An 8,320-nucleotide genomic window follows, 5' to 3' on the forward strand; every position below is an offset into this window, starting at 1 on the left:
TGAATTGCTGGCAGACTTTGCTCTCTAGATCCAGCAGGAAAGTTCTGATTTGGGAGGCTCGCTTGTAATCCTAACGATGGTGGAATTGTTTCTCCCTCATCATCCAGATTTTCTTCATTGGTTTCTCTCAACACTTGCCGTGACCAGTGTAAAGCTGCTGTTTTTAGTTTTCTCAACATCACATCATGGGCAACGCCTAAATAGGCGACTCTGAAGTTATTTGTTAATTCTTTACAGGCAGTTAGTGTAGGATAGAAGGGCCACATTAGTATATTAGCCCACTCTCCAACAGTAGCTGTTACCTCAAGAGTTTTCTTCTCATTTTGTCGCTCAATCCACTCTTCTGGGATGTCATACCCAGTTTGTCCAACTTCTGGAGCATAGGTTTGTCGCTTATCTCGGGTCTCCACTGGGTTGACCCTGACATCTCTTGCAATTCTCTCAGAGGCCACACGCACATGATACACCCCAACTTCTTTCTTCTTCCTCTGTAGCGTCCCAGTTCGTAGTTCTGGGCGTGAGACTTCTCTTCCCCTACCACGATAGCGGTTCATCCTCTTCTGAGTCTTGTGGATTGATCTCCTCTTCGGACTCTCTTTCCTGGTCCTCATCCATATCAGATTCATGGGAGGACATAGGTCTTGGGTTGTGGTCCCCGTTTTGTTCTGACTTTCGGGGTGACCCGTTGCTTCAGTATTTCCGACTGGTAAAGGAATGAATATAGGATCCTCTTCTCCATTAATCCGGTGGAGAGCCTGGAAAGGCTCTTTCATCTGAGATTGGGAGCCTGTGGGTGTATAATAGTCTGGAGCCCACTTGCAACTTGTTTTAATGTTGGTCGTGGGGGTTTTAATCCTTAATCGCTGCACTCCCACAGCATGTACTGATCTTTTCCTCACTTGTCGCCATGGGAATAGGCTGCATCACTAACGGAGGACTAGTTGCCACTCCACTTGCTCCAACTGCAACCCTTCTTTGGACCTGCTCTATTTGGTCCTAGGTTCACCGCTTCAAGTGCCCTTCTCACTCGATCTTGCTCCTGCTCATTGCTAGTGACCACCACTATTTCTCTCATTGTTCCCCATACTCCTGGGGTACGCATGTGTAGGTTTCACGGCTGCCATGGCAACCTTTTCCTGCCTCTTCCCATGTCATATGTCCAGATCGTAATCCGTCCACACATATGCACCACTCGCCGATGCTGGCGTTCTTTGGCCAAATCAATAGCTGTTCAAAGAGTTTTCAACATTTTTCTCCGTGTATTCGATTGAATTTTCTCTCCCTGGGTAGCTTTCAAAGGGTAACATGTATAAGTGCATGATAATCCATTCGTGGTGCGCTTGTTATCACCATCGATTTTCCGTCGAGACCTTCTCCCCTTTATGTTCTTAAGCTCTTCTTATTATTCTTTGCCTGCCCGCTCCTTGAGCTTGCTCGGAATTTGCGTTGGCAATTTTCAGTCTGTGATTTGTGAAGACAATGAGACTATCTCCATCTATATCCCAAGGACTGCCAAAATAATGATATGCCCGTCTTCCATCTTGGGCAACCATTTTTTTGGTTCCTTCGGGCATAGGGTTCAAGTCCTCCATGTAGTCAGATTCAATGTATACATGGTGGGTTTTTGCTTTAGATTTTCTAAAGATTTCCTGCAAGCGCCCTTCCTCTTTATATGGTAACTCGGTCCGGCTCTCCTGCTCAACTAAGCGTTTCTGTCTGTTTTTTAACTGTTGAGGTTGTTCCCTCTCACACTTCCTAAGGGCAAATTTTGCCACAACCGGGTCAAGCTGTTGTGGAGCTGGTCCGGGCTTTATATTCTTGACCATTTACTCCAGAATTATGACCTCCCGGGGATGTCAATTCATCTCCACTTCCCTCTGGCTTGTTTTCCTCATCACTTTGTCCGGGTTCGGCCTGGAAATCTATCTTGCTCTCATCTTCATTGTCGAAGATCTGACTTCCATTCCTATCTTCCATTATAGGATATTGCTCCTTAAGCATTCTTCCTAACCCTTTTAGCCGTTCTGCCATGGACTTAAACTCAGCATACCCGGACGTTGATTTTGCTTTAACATCTACCAGGACCGTCTCTACTCCCAACAACCCAGCTGTCATTTTTACTACGGAGTCATAACTTTTCTCAGGACTTATTAAGGTGGTGATTTGTCCTCTTTTCCACTCTTCTCCAAGAAGTTTGCACCACCACTCAAGCCACTCTCTGGTCCCTGTCTTGTCCTTTGGGACTGGTGGGCTTTCCAAAACGGCCAGGATCTGCCCCTCCTTATGCTTACCTGGATAATATATCCCTAATGTGTGTATAGTTCCTGCCATAACTTCTTTGAAACTTTCTTCATCAGTTTCTACACTTTGATCTTTGACATATTTTTGAACTGTTTCTGCCCAAGAATCATATCCTCGTCCATACAATACCACTCTGTGTGGCTGAATATCCACTTCTTTTTCCTCGTCATGTTCAGATTCAGGGGTTGCTACGGGTCCTGACTCTTCTTCAGCCATGTTTTCACTACTTGTTTTTAACACTAACCTTACTGTTTCGTAATGATTATCCTCTCTTTATTCTCTCGGTTGCTGAGATTGTCGATTCCACCACTGTCGTCTCCTGACTTCAGCTATGGTCCCTTGTCGTCTCGAGTCATCTGCCGCTCAAAACCTCTCTTGGCGCCTTGAGTCAGGGATGAGTGACAGACTACTTGGCTATTCAGCACTAATTCCAGAGGTTAACTCCAAATCAGCTGCTCCTTTCCCGCTTCTCCCCTCAGGAACCTCACGGGTTGATGATCCTATTCTCTCTTGTAGATCACCATTTTGCACGGTATACTCTCATACCTGCTCTCTTGACGATCCGATCCAGCAGGCTCCCTCGCCTGCTTCCCTCTCTCGTCGTTTCGTGACGATCCAGCAGGCTATCTCCGTCTGCTTCTTGTCCCAGTTCAGACGATCCAGCAGTGACACGTCTGCTTCTCATCCTTGATCCCAGCTCCCTGGGATGCTTACTCCTGTTGTCTTTACGTCGTCCTTCTGGTGGTCGCCTCCAAATTTTCACACCTCTGGAAAACAGATATGTTTCAAGCCGTTACTGGACCTATACAGGCCATCAGCCGACACTCTCCACAACACTGTCTCATTTGGTGATCTACTCAGAGGCTTTCCACCTATCCAATGGCAAAGACTCTCCTTTGGCCAGGATTCTTCCTCGGACCCGACTACACTTCGTAGGTCCCTGTTCGGGCGCCACGTGTCAGATCCCGTTATTATTTTTTAGATACACGCAGCACACGCTCACCCTCCGATGAGTGTGTTTGTGTACTAAAACCAGCTCTCCATCTCTGGGGTCCAACCTTCGTGTCTCCACGGGTATTACCCGGCAGGGCTGCACAAAGGCTGGTCAAGCTGGTGGCGAGGAGATTCGTCTAGCCGCTCACTGCCTCCATCCGGACGTCCACCCCGCTGACGCTGAACTCGCACCCCGGTCGAATAGCCTTCTCTGGAACCAGGATACGAGCCGGCCACGCCCGTTAACGGCAGCTCTCCTCTTATGGATCAGGGCTCTTGGAATGTTGCTAGATTTTGAATTTAGTGACTCGTACAGCGAGTCCCCAGGATGCGTTAATTTCATTAAAAACCAGACTAACCTTTAGAGCACTTTTTGATGTTATACACCCAATAAACTTTAACTTTTACACCTTAAAAAGCATCAATAAATCCAATGTCCGAGCCTTAACACTTTAACTGCATGCTTGGAAATTTATTGCAGGTTTTGCAAGTGCCGACAACATAATCAAAATAGATTATATGATGATAATTTCACAACAGTAATTCAAGTATAATTAGAATATTGATTGGCAGAGATTTTTGTTTCTAATTCAATATGCTGTCTGATCTTACTTTGACTGGACTGGATTAACTTCTTAACAATTTTTCTAGGAGTGAGGGAAGGAGGTTTTGATGTGTAAAATCCCCAGTTCGATGAACTTGATTCCTCTTCATCAGCTATTAGTCGTTAGCTGACCACGATCCTTGTGTGATGTTGTAATCCTTCAGGAAATAAATCCACATAAGTTTATTCCTTCTTCAATTAACCAAAGTTGATCTAATCCATTCTGGTATGCTGTGATGTTCCTTGAGAGAGAAAACGTTGAAACTTCCCCACTCAGACTTAAGGGCCAGTGATTAGTCTCCAGTGCTCTGCTACTCCGTGACTGGACGGCCTGAGTGGGAGTTGAAAACTCTCTCAAATGATCTCTTATGGCTCCAATCCTCTCACTCCACGATTCCAATTGCTGCTCACAAGATGGTCAAGTCTTGTGATCTCCTCGTAGCAGGGGAGAAGTGACAACAGCACCTCTCCCTGGATGAATAACCCCGTTTCCTGGTGTTTTACAGTTTATATATGAGCTTGACTCTTGTTGTTCTTCAGATGATCTTGGTTACCATGGGGACGCTGGTGACTCAAAACCTCCTCCCTTCTCCTTCCCTTACTGGAAGCCATCTGCAGCCCTTTGCCAGTAAGTTATTTCTCAAGTTCCTCTTTTCCGTTAACACCAACTTTTCTGAGAATTTGTTTTTCTAAATCATGTCTTAGAATCACATCAATCATATTCAATCATTTCATTACAACTCTCTTCACATAAAAACAATTTACATGATCATATACAAACATTTTCATTCCTTATTATTCATTTTCATATTTTACCACATCTTAATCATTTGATCAGTTGTTTATTATCAGCTTCTCTTGCTCTGCTTGCGACATCACTTAACTTCCTCTTTCTGACTCTGCACTCTTTATCAAAACAACTTCTTCACTTCCTCTTTCTTCTGACTCTGCATTCTTTATCAAAACAACTTCTTCACTTCCTCTTTCTTCTGACTCTGCACTTTTTATGAAAAACAACTCATATAATCATTCATTTCACTTATTGTAACATATTTTTCTAATCAACTCTTACTTTTATTACATTAATAGTTCATTTAATCATACTTGTTATGTTGGAATCATTCTTAGATATTACTTTTAACACATTAATACTTCATTTGACCATACTTTGTCATTTTAGAATCATCTTAGACATATTCCATTGTCTTCACCACTGAGTTCATTCCATGGGCCTCCCCATCTGCAATGGAAAACTCCGGTATGACCTCACTTACTCTGGGAAAGTACCAAACACTGTCCAGTTTAATCCAACAACATGTATATTAATCCAATGGCACGTACTATATTCCAAGATGAAAACAAGCTAAAAGCAAGCTTAAAGTCAACACCCCCGAGTCACACTAACTGTCAGAATGCTCGTAGCACGGGCCGGGGCGGAGGATTAGCAGCAATCTTCCTTCCAGCTTATTAATTAATCAAAAACCTAGACAGAGCTTTAATTCATTTGAAAGCTTGTCTCTTAGTCTTGTCCATCCAAATTGGAAGTCCCAAAAACCAGTTTTATTTGTTATTATCTATCGTCCACCTGGTCGTTACTGTGAGTTTCTCTGTGAATTTTCAGACCTTTTGTCTGACTTAGTGCTTAGCTCAGATAAGATAATTATAGTGGGCGATTTTAACATCCACACAGATGCTGAGAATGACAGCCTCAACACTGCATTTAATCTATTATTAGACTCTATCGGCTTTGCTCAAAAAGTAAATGAGTCCACCCACCACTTTAATCATATTTAGATCTTGTTCTGACTTATGGTATGAAAATAGAAGACTTAACAGTATTCCCTGAAAACTCCCTTTTGTCTGATCATTTTTAATAACATTTACATTTACCCTGATGGACTACCCTGCAGTGGGGAATAAGTTTCATTACACTAGAAGTCTTTCAGAAAGCGCTGTAACTAGGTTTAAGGATATGATTCCTTCTTTATGTTCTCTAATGTCATAGACCAACACAGAGCAGAGTAGCTACCTAAACTCTGTAAGGGAGTTAAAGTATCTTGTCAATAGTTTTACATCCTCATTGAAGACACTTTGGATGCTGTAGCTCCTCTGAAAAAGAGAGCTTTAAATCAGAAGTGTCTGACTCCGTGGTATAACTCACAAACTCGTAGCTTAAAGCAGATAACCCGTAAGTTGGAGAGGAAATGGCGTCTCACTAATTTAGAAGATCTCACTTAGCCTGGAAAAAGAGTTTGTTGCTCTATAAGAAAGCCCTTCGTGAAGCTAGGACATCTTTCTACTCATCACTAATTGAAGAAAATAAGAACAACCCCAGGTTTCTTTTCAGCACTGTAGCCAGGCTGACAGAGTCAGAGCTCTGTTGAGCTGAGTATTCCATTAACTTTAACTAGTAATGACTTCATGACTTTCTTTGCTAACAAAATTTTGACTATTAGAGAAAAAATTACTCATAACCATCCCAAAGATGTATCGTTATCTTTGGCTGCTTTCAGTGATGCCGGTATTTGGTTGGACTCTTTCTCTCCGATTGTTCTGTCTGAGTTATTTTCATTAGTTACTTCATCCAAACCATCAACATGCTTATTAGACCCCATTCCTGCCAGGCTGCTCAAGGAAGTCCTACCATTATTTAATGCTTCAATCTTAAATATGATCAATCTATCTTGTTAGTTGGTTATGTACCACAAGCCTTTAAGGTGGCAGTAATTAAACCATTACTTAAAAGCCATCACTTGACCCAGCTATCTTAGCTAATTATAGGCCAATCTCCAACCTTCCTTTTCTCTCAAGATTCTTGAGAGGGTAGTTGTAAAACAGCTAACTGATCACCTGCAGAGGAATGGTCTATTTGAAGAGTTTCAGTCAGGTTTAGAATTCATCATAGTACAGAAACAGCATTAGTGAAGGTTACAAATGATCTTCTTATGGCTTCGGACAGTGGACTTATCTCTGTGCTTGTTCTGTTGGACCTCAGTGCTGCTTTTGATACTGTTGACCATAAAATTTATTACAGAGATTAGAGCATGTCATAGGTATTAAAGGCATTGCGCTGCGGTGGTTTGAATCATATTTGTCTAATAGATTACAGTTTGTTCATGTAAATGGGGAATCTTCTTTGGAGTTCCACAAGGTTCTGTGCTAGGACCAATTTTATTCACTTTATACATGCTTCCCTTGGGCAGTATTATTAGACGGTATTGCTTAAATTTTCATTGTTACGCAGATATACCCAGCTTTATCTATCCATGAAGCCAGAGGATACACACCAATTAGCTAAACTGCAGGATTGTCTTACAGACATAAGACATGGATGACCTCTAATTTCCTGCTTTTAAACTCAGATAAAACTGAAGTTATTGTACTTGGCCCCACAAATCTTAGAAGCATGGTGTCTAACCAGATCGTTACTCTGGATGGCATTTCCCTGATCTCTAGTAATACTGTGAGAAATCTTGGAGTTATTTTTTATCAGATATGTCATTCAAAGCGCATATTAAACAAATATGTAGGACTGCCTTTTTGCATTTACGCAATATCTCTAAAATCAGAAAGGTCTTGTCTCAGAGTGATGCTGAAAAATTAATTCATGCATTTATTTCCTCTAGGCTGGACTATTGTAATTCATTATTATCAGGTTGTCCTAAAAGTTCCCTAAGAAGCCTTCAGTTGGTTCAGAATGCTGCAGCTAGAGCACTGACGGGGACTAGCAGGAGAGAGCATATCTCACCCGTGTTGGCCTCCCTTCATTGGCTTCCTGTTAATGCTAGAATAGAATTTAAAATTCTTCTTCTTACGTATAAGGTTTTGAATAATCAGGTCCCATCTTATCTTAGGGACCTCGTAGTACCATATTACCCCATTAGAGCGCTTCGCTCTCAGACTGCGGGCTTACTTGTAGTTCCTAGGGTTTGTAAGAGTAGAATGGGAGGCAGAGCCTTCAGCTTTCAGGCTCCTCTCCTGTGGAACCAGCTCCCAATTCAGATCAGGAGACAGATACCCTCTCTACTTTTAAGATTAGGCTTAAAACTTTCCTTTTCGCTAAGGCTTATAGTTAGGGCTGGATCGGGTGACCCTGGACCATCCCTTGGTTATGTTGCTTTAGACGTAGACTGTGGGGGGTTCCCATGATGCCACTGTTTCTTTCTCTTTTGCTCCGTATGCATCACTCTGCATTTAATCATTAGTGATCGATCTCTTTTCCTGGTTCTTTCCCTCAGCCCCAACCAGTCTCAGCAGAAGACTGCCCCTCCCTGAGCCTGGTTCTGCTGGAGGTTTCTTCCTGTTAAAAGGGAGTTTTTCCTTCCCACTGTGGCCAAGTGCTTGCTCATAGGTGGTCGTTTTGACCGTTGGGGTTTTTCATAATTATTGTATGGCCTTGCCTTGCAATGTGGAGCGCCTTGG

This window comes from Thalassophryne amazonica, chromosome 15, assembly GCF_902500255.1.
Source record: "Thalassophryne amazonica chromosome 15, fThaAma1.1, whole genome shotgun sequence".
NCBI lineage: Eukaryota > Metazoa > Chordata > Actinopteri > Batrachoidiformes > Batrachoididae > Thalassophryne > Thalassophryne amazonica.